Here is an 18,703-nt window from a genome sequence, read left to right on the forward strand (position 1 = left end):
AGCACTTTGGGAGACTGAGGCAGGTGGATTATTTGAGGTCAGAAGTTCAAGACCAGCCTGGCCAACATGGTGAAGCCCCATCTCTACTAAAAATACAAAAATTAGCTGGGCATGTTGGTGCATGCCTGTAGTCCCAGCTACCTGGGAGGCTGAGGCAGGAGAATCGCTTGAACCCAGGAGGCAGAGTTTGCAGTGAGCCGAGATGGTGCCATTGCACTCCAGCCTGGGCAACAGAGTTAGACTCCATCTCAAAAAAATAAAAAATAAAAAATAAAAATAAAAAACTCTGAGTTGAAATGTCTGTTTAAGTCCTTAGCCCATTTTTGAGTTGGGTTCTTTGTTTTTTTACTGCTGATTTGTGGGAATCCCTTATACTTTTTAGTTATTAACTCCTTATCGGATATGCAGTTTGCCAACATTTTTCCCCATTCCACAGGTTGCCTTTTTACTCCATTGACTGTTTCCTTTGCTGTGTAGAAGCTTTTTAGTTCGATGCAGTCTCGTTTAGTTTTGGTTTTGTTGCCTGTGCTTCTAGTGTCGCACTCATGTAACTACCGCTAAGACCAGTGTTCTGAACGTCTTCACCTATGTTTTCTTCCAGGAGTTTCGTGGAACCAACTTAACCATCAAGGACAGATGAATGGGTAAAGACACATGGTAATGCACCTACAATGGAATACCAGGCAGCCTTAGAAAAGCATCAAGCATCAAGCGCCAGCATGCAGGCACCTGGAGGGCTAATTGAAAGAGGCCAGGCACAGAAGGACAAATACCATGTGACTCCTCTCAGACGAGGCATCTAAGTAGCTAAATTTATAGACTTGAAGAGTGGAATGGTGGTTGTCAGGGACCGCAGTGGGGGAAAATGGGGAGTTACCAATCAATGAGCACAAGGTTTCAGTTCAGCAAGAGGAATAAGCTCTAGAGAGCTCCCCCACAACACTGCACCTGCAGTCAGCAATAAAACATCGCACGCTGAAAAATCTCTTAAGAGGGTAGATCTTGGCCGGGCGCGGTGGCTCACACCTATAATCCCAGCACTCTGGGATGCCGAGGCAGGCGGATCACAAGGTCAGGAGATTGAGACCATCCTGGCTAACACGGTGAAACTCCGTCTCTACTAAAAATACAAAAAATTAGCCAGGCGAGGTGGCGGATGCCTGTGGTCCCAGCTACTCGGGAGGCTGAGGCAGGAGAATGGCGCAAACCCAGGAGGCGGAGCTTGCAGTGAGCCAAGATTGAGCCACTACACTCCAGCCTGGGCGACAGAGCGAGATTACATCTCAAAAGAATAAATAAATAAGAGGGTAGATCTCATGTTAAGTGCTCTTATCACAGTAACATTTTGCAAAGAACATTTTTTTAAAGACCGTGGGCACTGGCATAACAGCATAAACACCCCTCATTTGCCAAATCTCAGGGACCACATGTCCACACGATGCATGGGAGGTGCATATAACCCAGGGATGAAAACACTAGATGAGAACACTAGAGCTCAAAGGGGTTACGGGACTTGCTGGAGGTCACAGAGCTGGGGCCTGGATCCTCACCCTGGCAGGCCGGGCTCACAGCTCCAAACCTTTCCCCCACACCACATTCAGCACCTTGCTCCATTCAGCAACTTCACTCCTCTGGCTCAGGGCTGTGGCCAGACAGGGCTGTCACCTGGAGATGTTCCAGCATAATTCAAGTGAGCAATGACAACAGAAAGGAGAGCAGAGGATGTGGAAGGCAAACCCTCTAATTGAATGCACCGAAACCTGCCATGGCGGGAAGAACCCGTCTGCAAGCTGCATTTTTTCTATCTTGTTTCTGCGGGAGACTTGACAGCACATACATAACCTGAGGGGTGCCGGGGCTCAGCGTCCCCCCACTTCAAGACTTCTAAGTCTCCTGACTGCTCAGGACTTCAGCAGCCCCACCAGGAAGAGCCCTGCTGAACAGCCCAGAGGGCCTCTGCCCTCTCACAGCCTCTAAGGGGGTGCTCTTCTTACACCCCAGTCTCTCTGCCACAGCAGGAACCCCAAGACTTTGCTGTGTGGAGGAAACATTACTGTCACCAAACCATGTGACTTACACACACCCCCAATACCACTACAGACCACGGGGCCTGTTTCAGGACTACTAACATGTGCTTAACTCACATCTTTGGTAGGCTAGGCCTGGGGGCTCATGCCTATAATCCCAGCACTTCGGGAGACCAAGGCAGGAGGATCACTTGAGTTTGAGATCAACTAGGGCAACATAGTGAGACCCCATCTCTACATTTTTTTAAAAAAAGATATGCTTAACTCACATCTTTGGTAAAACATCTTTGATCAGGGAACATAAAAGAATGTAGAATCTGCAGCTGAATAATGATTCTTATTTCCACAGAACATACAAACTCAACACAACTCACTCCTCACAGGGAAGCCCTTCTTTAACTTTCTCAGTGCCGGCATGTACCCTGCTGTGGGATCACTGCTATTCCTTGTTCCACAAAAAAAAAGAGCTCTTTTCATCACATACATCTCGTGAATCTCAGAACTCAATTTTACTCTTTAAATATTTTTAAAGCTGAAAGATTTATTTTCACTAAAAAAAAAGTCAGTCCCTAAGTCAAGAGTTCACCTGGTGTCAAAGCAAGATTCCCTCCTTTTTCTGCATCTCTCTCCCCATTTTCCTTCCTACAGCTCATCTGAGTCCGAATAATGTTCTTAAATAAGTCTTCTCGCTCGTTCCCCACAAATCCCTCTTATCTTTTCATTAGCAACAAAACCTCTGGTGGGCACAGCTGTAGTCGGGTGAGCCTTGCGTGACACAAGTCCTCACTCCTGGAATCCAGGCCAGCTCAGGACACCACATCCCACCACAACTGGCTTCCCGGGGCTACTGGCCATAAAGTTTACCTTCAGCAAGGACACTGGGACAACCATATGTTTTCCAGATCCACCTCAATTCCAAGACAAAGCGTCTGAACCCCTCAGCCAAATTCCAGACAGAACTGAACAGTCCACCTCATCTGTTCAGCTACGCCCCTACCCCTGTTCAGCCTAGGTGAACAGTCCACCCCCTGTTCAGCTAGGCTCTGAACTGATGGGCACTGGGCAAATCCCTATGTAGCTCCATGGCCCGCCGTACCCACCCACCCTGACATTTCCACTGTCTGATACCCAACCCCCACCTTCACTGGCAATGACATCATTCTTTCTGAGCTACCTTAATTCACCACGCACTGCTTTCCTTTCCCAGCTCTTAACTGTAATTAAACAATTTTTGTGTAATTTTGTGTAATTCTTGTTTATGTATATGTGTTTTTTAGCGACAGGCTCTCACTCTGTCGCCCAGGCTGGAGTGTACTGGCATGATCACAGCTCACTGCAGCCTCGAACTCCTGGGCTCAAGTGATCTTCCTGCCTCAGCCTCCAGAATAGCTGGGACTACAGGCATGCACCACCACTCCCAGCTAATTTTTAAAAATTTGTTGTAGAGATGGGGGTCACTATGTTGCCCAGCCTGGTCTCAAACTCCTGGTCACAAGCAATCTGCCTGCCTCAGTCTCCCGAGTAGCTTCCACCACAGGAGCGCGCTGCTACACCCAGCTTTTTTTTTTTTTTTTTTTTTTTTTTTTGAGACAGAGTCTCTGTCGCTCAGGCTAGAGTGCAGTGGCGCAATCTCGGCTCACTGCAAGCTCTGCCTCCCAGATTCACACCATTCTCCTGCCTCAGCCTCCCGAGTAGCTGGGACTACAGACACCCGCCACCAAGCCCGGCTAATTTTTTTGTATTTTTAGTAGAGACAGGGTTTCACCATGTTAGCCAGGATGGTCTCGATCTCCAGACCTCGTGATCCGCACGCCTCGGATTACAGGTGTGACCAGCTAATTTTCTGTAGAGATGAAGGTCACTATGTTGCCCAGGCTGGTCTCAAACTCCTGGCCTTAAGCAGTCTTCCGGCTTCAGCCTCCCAAAGCACTGGGATTACAGGCACGAGCCACTGTACCCAGCCCAGTCTTTCCATATCTTCCTCACCTACCTTGTAGTCTTGTTAACAGTAGTAAACCCAGTGCCTGGCGCATGATGGGCACTAAATGTCTGGTGAATGGAGAGTAAATGACAAAGCCTCCCCCATCAACCTTAAAATAGCCCCTTGTCCATGAACCATGACTAAATGGCAATCTAAACCAGCTTGCCAAATAATCTTCTTTCTTTCACTGATGGGGTACTGGAATCAGTGATATGAGATGGGTAAGACTGTCCATTCCACTTCAGCAAGTATCCTAAGTACTTAGGGTGAGGGAAAGTTCAGATGGATCAGGCCCAGCCCTTCTTGAACTAGAAAGGATGCCCTCCCCCAGAGGGCATCCCACTCCACGGCAGCTTTCCCACCCCAGAGTGTGCCCAAAGCACAGTGGCACCCATAGCCACCTTCTCTAGGCTGAAAGAAGAGCAATGACTCCCAGAGATAGCTGGAGACTTCTACAAACGCCCAAAATCTAGATCTCACCCAAACTCCCAACGCATTTCCTCAAAATGCTTGCGCACAGAATTCTGGAGGGAAGGGGCAGAAGGTAAGTTAGGAATAACATTCAACTATATTCCTCATCTACTGTGTTTCCTCTTTCCATCCGGAGATACGTCTTCTACACCTCCACCATTCCCAAAGAAAATCAGTAAAACTCTTTTCCACCTTTACTTGTGACATTTTAAACAATTAAGAGTCAAAGGAAAGACTGAATGAATGAATGAATGACGGCATCCATCCTCCCACATCAGGAACAAGATTTCACATGTCAATTTCTCAGACTCGTAAACCAAGTCCATTTTTAACCATCCAAGGAAGGGGATCTCTAGTCCCCTGGGGTAGGGGATTGTGACATTTTCTATTGGAGCTTCGTTTGACTTTTGCAGACAGAAAGGCATCAGGACTCCTGAAGGAATGCCGATCGTTAGAGCAGACTACATGCATGACTCATTGACTCACAGGCCACTACTACACCTCAACGCTCAGCGTGCGTGCAGATTAAAGCGCCCCAAGTGTTAGGAACTGCAACAAAAATGCACCTGAGTGTACATAGCCACGACTTCCTTCTTGTAAATTCTTCTAACTTCAAAATGTATTGCATCATCCTAATGATCAACCTACTTCTAAATGGTTGTCTCAAAGACCTTTTATTTTGCATATTAGAGAATTCAAAAGTCCAAAAATGTTACAAGAGGAAAATAAAAGTACGTAATAACAAAAGCGTCCAGTGGCCAAATTTGTGGCTAAAGAACGATTTTATTTTAAAAGAACATACACACTCAACACAACTCACAACTCTCAGGAAAACTCTTATTTTACTTTCTCAGTGAAAGGTCTTTAAGAAACCAGCATGCACTCAGTTGTACAATCACTGCTATTCCTTGTTCCACAAACAAGAATTCCTTTCCATCACATATTTCTCACGAATCTCAGAACACAATGTAACTTTTTAAATATTTTTAAAGCTGAAAGATTTCATTTAAAGACAAAAGTCAATCCCAAATGACTCCTGAATTCAAAAATACAGTCCATAAAACTTTGTCAGCCCATTCTTCCAAATAAAGTGGAAATCTACATTGTCTTTCCCGTATCTTTCTTCTCCCTTCTGTACAGGTGGTTATTTGCAAACCTATAAGAAAATATATTTCAAAACAACTTGTCCGTATTAATCTTGGATGTAAGTGGCATACCAATGTTGTAGAATTATCATGATTAAATGTATTTTAGGCTGATGTGGCTGGTCAGTAATGCTCTCATTTACCACCCCACCCTCTCTCCCTCCCTCTCTCTTTCCCTCTCTATCACACTCACACACACACACACACACACACTTTTTGGCTGCCAAGTTATAAATTAAGCAAAGACGCCTTCATCCTTAGGGTGTGTTTGGGTGGTGAGCACGAGTGGTTTTCTTCTATATTTTTTCAATCAATTTTTTAATTAATATATAAAATTTTCTAATGAAAAGTTTAACCCGGAAACCAGCGGCGCTAAGAAATCTTCTCTGGACAGGTAGCCCAGGCACTATTTCAACTTAAAGCCACTTGGATAGAATTTCCAAAGTGATGTTAGGAAAACGTGGCTGGAGGAGAAAACCGACGTACTTGATAGCAACAAATCTCAAGTTTAAGAATGTGAAGTTGAACAGGCCTCATTCCGTTTTCTTTATGTCCCCTCAAAATCGCTCCCATCCTATCAAGTAACTTTGCTCCGCTGTCATTGCCTGAAATCTTTGGGAGGGAGGAAGGAAGGAGGCTTGGTACCTTGCAGCAGAGAATGAAATCTGCAGTTCACCCTCTCAACCTAATTCCTCTTGCAGACTTCACAAGTGGTGAACACCACCCCCTACACAACACTAACACTTTGCCATACGCATCAGTGCCACCTCCAAGGCACCTAAAGATGCCTGGGGGAAATTATGGAACCCAAATTGTATTAGGACTCCTTGTGTGTGTCACACCACCCCATATGCTGGGTTCACTGGAACAGTGGAGAAAGAGAAGAGGCAAAAGACGAAAAGTTACTTGCAGACTGCAGTCAGTGTCACGGCCACCTTCGGCGCGGGGCGAACCTCCCCGGCTCCGGCTTTGTCTGCGGGGCGGGGGCTGGCGTCGGGGCGCGACCCGGTCCACGCCGGGCGCCGCGGGGCGAGAGGCGCCGAGGGCAGGCACCCCGCGCCGGGTAGGGCTCCCCAGCGGCAACGCCGAGGAGGCAACAATGAGCCGGGCGGCCGCTGGGCCCCTTCCCCGCAGCGGTCCCCGCCTCCGCGGCGCCCCTCGCCCGGCCCCGCCGCGTGCCGGCCCTGAGCCTCGGCACCTCCCGGGCGCCGCACGGGGTGACCCGCAGTCCCCGCAAGCCCCCCGCCCCCGGCGCTCGGGGACCCCCCCACCCGCCCGGCCGCCCGCCCGCCCGCCCGCCGAGAGGGTCCCCGGAGCCGGGGTCGGGCCGGGCCGCCGCCCGCCTCCCCGCGCCCCTCGTCTTTGTGTGCAAAGTAAGTGCGGGAGGCGAACCTACCTCGGCGCGCACAAAGACGCGCGGCTCCCTCCCGGCTCGCTCCGGGCACCCACGGCGGCGCCCAGCGGCCCGACTGCTCCGCGGCGGCCCGAGGCGGCGCGAGGGCGGCTCCGGCGGCAGCGGCCCGACCCGCAAGCCAGTCCGGCTCAGGGCGGCTGTCGCTCTCCGCGGCCCCGCGCGTCCGAATTAAGCGGCGAGGCGGGGCGGGGAGGGGCGGGGCGGGCAAGGCCACACCCCCGACGCGCCCCGCCCCCAGCAGCCCCGCCCCCGCCTTCCTTCCACCGCTCGCGCGCGTCTGGTGGAGATCCAGACAGGCCGGGCATCCGCACCGGGAGGGGCGCCAGCAGGGGCTCCAGCGCTCAGCCTCGGGGACTCGGTGGGAGCGAGGGCTGGAGGGGAAGCGCGGCGGCCCCGGACGACCGGGAAAGTGGGAAGGCGGCCGCGTAGGTCACAGCCACACTCTCCTGTTTTCTCACTCCCTGGTTCCGTCGCTCTCTCCCTCTGCGTCTCTGTCTCTGTCACTTCTCTCTTCTTTTTATCTCTCTCTCCCTTAATCTCTTTCTCCCATTGTCTCATTGTCTCTCTTTCTCTCATTCTCATTCTCTCATTCTTTCTCTCTCCCCGTCTCATTCTTTCATTCTCTCTCTCTCTCTCTCTCTCTCTGTCCCTCTGTCCCCACCCCCCGTCTCTCTCTCTTATTCTCTCTCACACACACAGGTACCCAAGAGCATCTGGCTCCTGGGTGTCCGGGCTCTGTCTCCCCGGCAAGCGTGCAATGCTTAGAGGCCGTCCCCATAGAAATCCTGCCAGTTCCTCTTGGAAGAAAACGCAGACGGAATCAGGGAGGAAAAGGAGACATTCGTTGTAATTGTACAAATCAAAACCCAGTGACCTGGGGATTCACCCATTTTCCTCCCCTCCCTTCATCAAAGGGTAATTGGAAATTTAAATATGCAAGAAAGAAAGGGTTTATTCTGCCTCTTATCTGCTCTCTGATCTCCTTTTCTTCAGCTCTTTTACAAGTGCTGCTCTAACCAACCCTAAGGCTCTGAGATTACCATCTACTTGAATCACAGCAGGTACAAAATCAGGGACTGAAACAGTATCTGTTTCAGCGTAGCAAAAAGACAACAGGTTCGTGGATTTTAGATCAAAAGCTTTTTCACTGTCTTGGCAACAGATGACTAAGGGCTTATTTATGGGGAAATTTTTCTGACTAAGACAGTTTGGGTCATAGTCATACAGAAAACTCACATCAGTTATGGATTGTGGTAAACAAATTACTTATTCCAAAGATATTTATCACACACCATGCTCTAAACCACAGCCCGCCAACCGTGTAAGGGTCTGGCCATCCGTGGTTCCCTGGAACCCACTGAGGGCTGGAATCACTGCCAGAGAACTTAAAGAAACTCCTTCCCAGCTCAGGAAGTTGAATTCCATGAACTTTATACATGGTGTTTCCTATGATTCTTCCTTCTCTCCCGTCCTTGAGTTGTGTTTCTGTTCTTCACAATGGCTCCACCGGTCACCAGACTAAAACCTAGGATCCAGCCTAAACTGTCTCCCTCCCTCCCCACATTGGCATCAACTCTGAGGCCTGTGCAATGTGTGCAATTCCTGGCCGTCTCCCTCCCCCTCCTTTGGCACTGCCACTGTTGCCTTTGGGCTCAGTCACAATATGGTGGCAGGGGCTTCCTAACTGGCCCCAGCCTCTGATCTAACACATGGTTTTCCTCTCAACTTTCTGGGGTGCAAGTGAACTTTCCAGGTGCAAGATGCTCAGTGTCCTCCTCTGCTTGAAACACTTTAGTGGGTACCTGCTTCCTGCTACATGATCAAGTCCAAGCTCCCCAGCAAACATCCAAGACTCCACTCAGCCAGAGTGCCGTATTTGCTAAGTGGCCCTGCTCTGTGATGAAGACTGGATGAAATAATGAATATATGGCCTTGTCATGCTCTTCCACGGGCTTCCCCTCTGCCTAGCAGAACTTCACCCATCCCCAAGAGCTCCTCTCCTGAGAATCAGCCTTCTCTGGAAAACCTTTCCTGACCTGCTCAGGCTAGATGGATCTTTTCTGCCCCTTCCATACCCGGCACGGTATTGCCACTATTGCACTGTATTGTAAATATGTACCTCTGTGAGCCCAGAGTTTGTGCTTGACATATATACATATCTTTATATCCACTTGCCTAATGTAATATCTGGCATATAGGAAGTGTTATGAGCTAACACTTACCCCTATAATTCATATGTTGAAGCCCTAACCCCCAATGTGACTGTATTTGGAGACAGGACCTATAGGGAGGTAATTAAGGTTAAACAGGGTCATAAGGGTGTGATCCTAAGCTTAGGTCTTGTGGCCTTATATAAGGAGGAAGAGACACCAGATCCCTCCTTCCTTCTCTCTTCCTCTCTCCCTCCCTCCTTCCCCCCTGTCCCTTTCCCCACCCTCTCTTTCTCTGCCCAAACACAGAGAAGAGGCCACATGAAGACACAATGAGAAGGCCGCCAACTACAAGCCAGAAAGAGAGACTTCACCAGAAACCAGCCCTGCTGCCATCTCGATCTTGGACTTCCAGCCTTCATAACTGTGGGAAAATGAAATGTCTTGTTTAAGTCACTCAGTCTGGGGTATTCGGTTATGGCAGCCCCATCAGATGAATAGGAGAAGCGTGCATTGGATTCGAGATTCTAACCAAAGATTCATTGGATTCGAGATTCTAAACCCCAACCCAGCAGTGAGCCTGACTTCTCCATACAAAGTAGCCTGGATGAACATCTGTGATGCAAGGCCAGGCAGAGTGTCTGAATGTGATAAGTGACCATGGTCTTTTCCCTGCCCCATGAGAGAAATAGAAACAAAGGCTTGTTCCATACTCCAGGGTATAAATGCCTACAGGCTCAAAGTCACCATGCTACCTTTTGTACCAGGTACCATAATTTCTTTTAAACCAGAAACAAATAAAAGCAAATATTTACTTTGAATTTATTAATTCAAATAAAAGACAGGAGGCCAATATCAATATGTTAAAACCACTCTTTTGGGCTGAATATCTCACATCCCTAGGGAATCTTAGGGGGGTTTTAATACAGGTAAGATCAAGTATCCAATTTGGTTTGGGGCCCCTGGAGCTACTGTGGGTGAATCCCGGGAAATAAAAGCTTAAAGGTTATGAGCTATGGTGATATTTCCATTTGTATCCATACCATCCACCAGAGTATCTGCAACATATCACTCTGTGTGTGATAGATGTTGTTGAATGCATAAGCCTGGTACTTCCCAGGGTTATACCAGGTAACACCGGACCCTCAGCCCAAGTCTGATATACTGTAGATTTCACATTCTGAATGTAGACAGGACTCTGGAAAAAGTAAGGGGAACTAGTGGCCTAAATAGCCTGCTGGATTGTGTTTAAGATTTTGTTATGGGGCTGACACAGTTTATCAGGTGGCTTAGATGGTGTTTACTGATTTGCTTTCAATACAAATACTGATTTCCCTTACAATACAAAGGGAACACTCCGCTGAATGGTTTCTGAGTCATTTAACCCATCACTGGTGATAGATTCTCTGATCTTGCATTACTGGAAAACATACATAATAATTTTCCATTTCAGAGCAGCAACCTACAGGGTCACCATATACTCTGCTATGACCTCATCCTTTAGCTTGGACATCTGGGGACCTTGTAAATTCATCCCAAAGGAAAATTGAAGAAAGCAGAAATGAATATTTGGGGACATAAAATGATACAAAGCAAATCAATTTGGAATAAGATGTGTTGCTTTTTTATCTTCTACTTGGGTCATTTTCCTCATGCATAATCTTAAAATTGTTACTTTACACCCAAACCACCATGCTGAAGAGCTCCAAAGAGATGAGAAAAACTTAACAATGCCCTAGAGGAGGGAAATGTGTTTTGACATGTATACTCTTTTGTACCTTAAATTTTGCACTGTGTATGTGGACATTTGAATCGTAATCCATTCAAAAAGAAATAAAATCTTAATTTTAAAATCCTATTTTTAAGCCACGCTCTCTCATTCTGTGTCAATTATCTACGACTGTATAACACATCACCTCAAAACTTTAGTGGCTTAAAATAAGAGCACATGATTGCTCACAATACTGTGGGTTGGCAGTTTGGACAAGGCTCAGCTGGGATATCTTATTTCTGCCCCATGTGGCATTAGCTTGGCTCTGTCATACATTTGCAGTCAACTGGGAGGTTAGCCAGGGACTGGCTTGCCCTGAGTGGCCTCAAAGTCCAGAAGTTGATGGCAGCTGTCAGCTCTGGCATCTCAAATCCCCTTGTATGGCCTCTCAGCAGGCTACATAGGACTTCCTCACACAGCAGCCCGGTCCAGGAGGGAGAAAGAGGAAGTGGTAAGGCCCCTGGAGCTGTAGCATTATAGGTCTAGAAGAATGATAGAATTCTGCTACATTCTACCATTAAAAATGTCACAATGTCAGCCCAAATCCCAGGTTTGGGGAAACAGACTCCCCTTGATGGTAGAAGCAGTAGTCATGTTGCAACAGGGCTTGCGTGTGGTACTAGGAGAGGAGGAATTCTTGTGGCCATCCTTGCAGATAATCTTCCTCTAAATCAGACATGAGGAACTACAGAATGGAGGGCAAAGTAACAGGTGCTAACAATAGTCTCAAGGGAAATCTTTCCAATGATAAGACAAAAACACTTTGCCATTCAACACAAAACCCACAAGGACAGATTCAGTACATTTGTATTGACCTCATGGCCTCAACTGATAGGTCAAAGAAAATAGTTAATTTCTGCTTATTTGTTTTTGGTTTAAATAAGAAAAAGATGGGGGAAAGAAAAAAGAACAAAGGCTTTGGGACTGTAATGCAACTAAGGTGGATTGTTTGTGTTTTAGATATCTATTTCTGCATAACATCTTACCATAGACTTAGTGGCTTATAACACCCAGATATTGACTCATCCTTTTTTCAGTCCAGAAATGCCATGACTGAGGTCTATGCTGAAGGCCTTCCAAAGCTAAAATCAAGATCTTGGCAGGGCTCATAGTTCATCTTGTCTGCAGCTCAAGGTCCTCTTCTAAGGTCATTCAGATTGCTGACAGAATTCAGTTCTTTGTGGCTATAGGACTGAGGACCCAGTTTCTTTGCTGGCTGTCAGCTGAGAGCTACTCTCAGCTGCTAAAGGCTAAAGGCTGCCCAGAAACCTCATCATGTGGCCCTCCCCATCTTCTAGTGAGCAGTGTCTCCACAAATCCTTCTATGCTTCCAATCTCTGACTCAACCATCTTGGGTTCTAGACTCACATTTAAAGTACTCATGTGATTAGGTCGGGCACACCCAGATCATCTTCCTATCTGGACAGGCAACTGACTCGAGACCTTCCTTACATCTGCAAAATCCCTTCACAACAATACCTAGATTATGACTGAATAACTAGAGAAGATGTGTGTATACCAGAGGCCAGGAATTGTGGAGGCTATCTTAGAATTCTATGATAGATGGAAGGATAGGCAAACACATGCTCTTTAATATAAACATAAAGTGGAAGCAGGCAGAAGGTGGAAGGTATCACATGCAGAGCTCAGCAGTAAACCAGGAACCAGGCCTAAGAAGGAATTCTTATCGAGTAATAACCGAGCTCCCACACGATTCAATGGTTACCAAGTCTTCATTGAACCCTGATGACCTGAATACTGAAAAACATAGGGAAAGGAAAACAAAGTTAAGAATATGGCACCTAGGCCAGGCGCGTAATCCCAACACTTTGGGAGGCCGAGGCGGGTGGATCACGAGGTCAGGAAATCGAGACCATCCTGGTTAACATGGTGAAACCCCGTCTCTACTAAAAATACAAAAAATTAGCCGGGCGTGGTGATGGGCACTGGTAGTTCAGCTACTCGGGAGGCTGAGGCAGGAGAATGGCGTGAACCGGGGAGGCAGAGCTTGCAGTGAACCGAGGTCTCGCCACTGCACTCCAACCTGGGAGACAGAGCGAGACTCCATCCCCCCCCCCCACAAAAAAAAAGAATATGGCATCCTAATTTTATCATTTAAATAGCATAATCATGTAAATATAACAGAATTTCCTTTATTTTGTTTAACTAGTTTGCACAATTGTTGTATGACATTAATGTAATGTTCCATAACCCAGGAAGATAATGCTTTTCAATAAAGAGACTTAGATAACTCATTTGTGGAAAATTTTTGTGAAAAGCTGTGTGGTTTGCCAAGCAAATATAGCACATGCGTACCTTTTAAAATTAATAGTACTTAGGAAGAATCAAAATGATATGCCCAAATCTGAAAGAATATGCTACAAACCAGATGATAAGCTGTTTCATTAAAAGAGCCTCTGTGTATGAGCATTTGTGAGCACAGGAATGGAATTACTTCATTAAATATGCTAATAGCACCAACAGTAAAGATAAGTATTGTCCCCTGCAGTAGTTATCCACTACAAAAGCACTTTGCAAGCTCCAAAACAGAGCTGTATTTCATGATGTAACTGAGTACTTTGCCAATTCTAGAGAGTTTACAAATTCAGGAGAGTTTTATTTTCCAAACACTTAATATATGTATTGCCTAAAATACTAAATTTCATTTTTAAAGACCACTTGCTTTTCGTTGTTCAAAATTTTAAAATCAAAGGTACTCTATGAAATGGTGGTTCTAACTTGTAACTGGACATCACGAAGAATCAAGAGAAACAGCTGTTACTCACATAAACGACTCCTGAACGATGCAAAGATCTGCACTTTACGTTTTTTTTTTCTTTCCATGAATCCAAAACCAGAAAAAAGGATTTCCTGAGAGTCTTCCTGTGTATTAAAACTAAGATCTCTAAATAGCAAAGAGACGGGGAACAAAATCCTCAAGTGTTCATCCTGTCAAAAATACTAAGATATCTTCATGATAGATACTAATGAGTAAACAAGCCATCTCTGCAATTAAGCAATATGAAGATAATTTCTGTAAATTTCCTGATTCAAATAACTAACATATAATACAAATGGCCAAATTTCTGTGAACATTCTACAGTTTGCTCCAACTTCTTTTTCTTCTTTCTGATATTCACTCTAGATACACACATTTCCATTAGCAGAAAGTATCCCTTGGAATGCTTATATTATTAATAACTAGTTGAATGCCAGTTTTATATATATATATATATATATATATATATTCACCTAACTTCTATTAATTGCAATAAAATCAGTTTATGGAAGAATGGAAGGAAGGCTAGGCTAGGACTAAAGAGATCTGCCTGGTGACCTTAGATAAGAAACTTAACCAAAGCTTCAGCCTCCTCTGGTCTTAACGGTAAATGAATTCATAGCTATTTCTGTAGTCCTGAAATGGCATGGCTGCATTCTCTGCTGAAGTCCTCCGAAAATCAAAATCAAGATCTTGGCAGGGATCATAGTTCATCTCGTTTGGAGCTCAAGATCCTCTTCTAAGCTCATTCATTTATAAATATATATAAAAATATATATGTATATATTTTTCCTTGCTAGTTATTAGCTGGGAGTCACCACTCTCAGCCACTAAATACATACATTTTTATGTTTATATCCTCATACATATAAAACATTTTTATGTCCTTATATATGTGTATGTGTATGCATGTGTGTGTACGTGTATGAGTATAAATATGTATACATGTTTTATATATAAGTCCTTATTTCTATAAAAAGTTCCAGCTTTAGTTGGGTTGCTGTCCAGGCTTGGCTGGAAGAGAGGGCTGTGTGATCCACTCCGACCTTAGAAGTAAAGTTCAAACTGCAGCTAATGTTAAATCGTGCCAGAGAAGGTTTGCTTATTAACTCTGCTTAGAGATGTGTGTGACCCACACATTTGAACTGCTAATGATTACTGGACTTTTAAAACTGCTGTTCAAGTAATAACACTCTTCTATTTGTTCCACCAAATTTAAACTAAAATTCTAACTAATGTTAGTGTTTGCTGGATAACGTTAATTTAATAAAAGTTTGAACTTCATAAGGAAAAAGAGAGAATGAATGCATGATAGAAGGACAGAATCCTTCATGGGCAGCTGAGGGCAGTTTCTGGAGAGGTTTTGCAAGTCTCCTTGTTCCTCTCTCAGTTGCCATCAGCACTCAAACCAACCTGCCCTGTCCTTCCTTACTTACCCTGTCCAAGATTCTAGCTTGTTCTGGTGGCCTCCTTTTTCTAAGTCCACAGCTGACACACATTGCAGGAAACTGTACTTTGACATGCACCTGCTTTTCTCAGCTCATTTCTCTCTGCAACAATTGCTTCAGCCATTTGCTATCATTTGTATCATTTAATACACAAATTATTACAAGGACAGAAGAAAGAAATACAAAGATACGACAGAACTGTCCTTGTCTTTGATAGACCAAAGAAAATAACAGACCTTTGTCCAAAATGATAAGTGACAGACAGGCTGAGAGACAAAGACACACAAAGAAAGAACAAGTAAAAAAAGATTGGGAATAAAAATGGAGACATAATTGTAGATACCCCAAAACTAAAAAAAGCATACAGAAATACCATGAGCAACTTTGTCTGGAAATGCAGATGAAATAAAAATTCCTAGAAAAATACAAGTGACTCAGGATGAAACAGGTAAACTGTCTTTTTTAAATTTTATTTATTTATTTGAGACAGAGTCTCACTCTGTCACTCAGGCTAGAGTGCAGTGGTGCAATCTCAGTTCAATGCAACCTCCACCTCCCAGGTTCAAGCAATTCTCCTGCCTCAGCCCACGAGTAGCTAGGATTACAAGCGTGCACCATCATGGCCGGCTAATTTTTGTATTTTTAGGAGAGACAGGGTTTCGCCATGTTGGCCAGGCTGGTCTCAAACTCCTGACCTCAAGTGACCTGCCTGCCTCGGCCTCCCAAAGTGCTGGGATTACATGTGTGAGCAACCGCACCGAGCCCATAAACTTTCAATGAATTGACTTGGCAATTAAAATGTTATCATAGAACAGGAGGAACCTAGTGGTATGGAAATTGATTTTAAGAATGATTTGCTCATGAAATTGATTTTAAGAATGATTCTTAGCTTGATTGGAGAGATTCATAATCTTTTAAAAGACAGTTTATCCATATAACTAATGAAAAGCAGAACTTCTCTTTTTACTCGGAACTTCCTTATTTACCCCATGCCCCCTCATTAACCCTGACAGTTTTTTTCACTGCACAAACTTCAAGATAATCTTAATTTCCTCACTTAAGCCCCACATCTACTTTGGTGACAAAACCAAGACATTGCTTTGTCTATCATTTCTCTCAAATCTACATTTTTCTCTCCATCTCTATCAAATTCTGCCTGGCCCACAGACACACAATTGTCAGAGCGCATATCCACTAATACTGCTCTCCTTCTGTCTGCCCCACACAGGTATACACTATGACTCAAGTCATCGCACAAGCAGGCCACATCGGCTAGGCTAATCTAGTAAAACAAATTATACAACACTTTCCCCTCAAAGTCAGACCACTGGCTTTTCTTTTACTAAAATTCAAAGTCAGCTGGGGGCGGTGGCTCATACCTGTAATCCCAGCACTTTGGGAGGCCGAGGTGGGCCGATCACTTGAGGTCAGGAGCTAGAGACCAGCGTGGGCAACATGGTGAAAACCTGTCTCTACCAAAAATACAAAAATTAGCCAGGCATAGTGGTGGGCACCTGTAGTCCCAGCTACTTGGGAGGCTGATACAGAAGAATCACTTGAACGTGGGAGGCAGAGGTTGCAATGAGCCGAGAGCATGCCACTGCACTCCGGCCTGGGCAACAGAGTGAGACTCCATCTCAATCAATCAATCAATCAATAAAACTTGAAGTCACTTCTTTCTTTTCCCCCTGACAGTCATTGTCCTGTGAGGGTCACAGATCACATGAGGTCCTGTGGGCTCTTAGAGGCTCTGAGCATGATCAGAAGCCATCAGTGTGCGTGATACTGAAAGCCAGGAGCCTGTGTTCATCACCAAGGGAGAAACTGAGGCCTGTGCCCAGGGCGCCCTGGCATTTGGTGGTCGGGGAGCTGCTGGGAACTGGCAAAAGAGACGGAGAAGGAGCCAGGTGCAGTGGCTCACACCTGTAATCCCAGCACTGTGGAAGGCTGAGGCAGGTGGATCACCTGAGGTCAGGAGTTCAAGATCAGCCTGACCAACATGGCAAAACCCGGTCTCTACTAAAAATACAAAAATTAGCCAGGCGTGGTGGCCCATGCCTGTAATCCCAGCTACTCGGGAGACTGAGACAGGAGAATTGCTTGAACCCAGGAGGCAGAGGTTGCAGTGAGCCAAGATTGTGCCATTGCACTCCAGCCTGGGCGACACAGCAAGCGAGACTCTGTCTCAAAAAAAAAAAAAAAAAAAAAGCGAGAGAGAGAAGGAATGGCCAGTGAAAGTGAATGGGACCCAAGGGAGCTATGAATGAAACCTGGAGACCAAGTGAGACCAGGGTTTCAAGCAGGAGAGGATGTGATGGGCACCTTTGTCAAACACTGCTACCAGGTTGCATGAGACAGGGAGTGTTTACCAACTCAAGAATCACTCGGGGAGGAGTGGGGATGAAGACCTGGCTGGAGTGGCTTCAAGACATAATGGGAAAAGAGCAATTGGAGGCAGCTATTATAGGCAGCTTTGTCAACGGCAGTAGACAGAGGGGAATCCAGGGCCAAGAAAGGTTTTGTTTCATTGCTTTGCTTGTTTTTAAAAATGGCAGAAACGGCTGGGCGTGGTGGCTCACGCCTGTAATCCTAGCACGTTGGGAGGCCAAGGCAGGTGGATCACTTGAGGTCAGGAGTTCAAGACCAGCCTGGCCAATATAATGAAAACCCATCTCTACTAAAAACACAAAAATTATTTTTTGTATTTTTTTGGGCACGGTGGCATGTGCCTGTAGTCCCAGCTACTTGGGAGGCTGAAGCAGGAGGATTGCTTGAACTTGGGAGGCGAAGGTTGCAGTGAGCTGAGATTGTACCACTGCACTCCAGCCTGAGTGACAGAGTGAGGCACCATCTCAAAAAAAAAAAAAAAAAAAAAAAAAAAAAGGGCAGAAACGAATAATTATCCGTAAGCTGATAGGAATGATCTTGTAGGGAGAGAATTAATGGATATATTTTGGTCTTCTGGACATTAAGCCTAGGCCTTGCTGAAGTGAACTCTACTCTAGCCATTTTTCCTATGAGACATAAACACACACTTCCACTTCCCAATCTTCATTCATGATGCTCCCTCTAGCAGACATGCTCTTCCTCCCCTTTGTTAGCAGATCCAGGTTTTGCCCATGCATTAAGCTTCTGTTCAAACCTTAGGTCTGCCATGAGGCCTCCCTTAACTTTTGTAACCTAGACCAACTGCTTCTTTAATTTTTTAATAGCACTTAATATTTATAAATTACTTATTAAGTATCTCTGTGTGGAAAGGAGTGAGCTAGATTTGGGAACAGAATAAGTTAAATAAAAAGCACCATTCTATATTTGAGAAGCTAACAAACTTCTTTTTCCTTTTCTTTCTTTTTTTTTTTTTTTTCTGAGACCGAGTCTCACTCTGTTGCCCAGGCTGGAGTGCAGTGGTGTGATCTCGACTTACTGCAAGCTCCGCCTCCCGGGTTCACGCCATTCTCCTGCTTCAGCCTCCCGAGTAGCTGGGACTACAGGCGCCCGCCACCACGCCCTGCTAACT

The 18,703-nt window shown here is 45.6% G+C and overlaps 1 protein-coding gene across 4 annotated transcripts in view; it reads right to left on the bottom strand.

Annotated features, from left to right (window-relative positions):
• The window catches only part of FAM107B (family with sequence similarity 107 member B), an 86,784-nt gene extending 79,604 nt beyond the window's left edge, over nt 1–7,180 (bottom strand). For 3 of the 4 annotated variants that reach the window (XM_028826005.2, XM_077945822.1, XM_077945823.1), the window contains exon 1: nt 7,021–7,180. The gene's annotated coding sequence lies outside the window, so the exon portion shown is untranslated. Of the gene's footprint in view, nt 1–6,530; nt 6,632–7,020 lie in introns of those variants that run through there. The other variant, XM_077945831.1, reaches the window with a different exon arrangement.
• Between the last annotated feature and the right edge of the window lie 11,523 nt (nt 7,181–18,703).

Source organism: Macaca mulatta, chromosome 9 (genome assembly GCF_049350105.2).
Source record: "Macaca mulatta isolate MMU2019108-1 chromosome 9, T2T-MMU8v2.0, whole genome shotgun sequence".
Lineage (NCBI taxonomy): Eukaryota > Metazoa > Chordata > Mammalia > Primates > Cercopithecidae > Macaca > Macaca mulatta.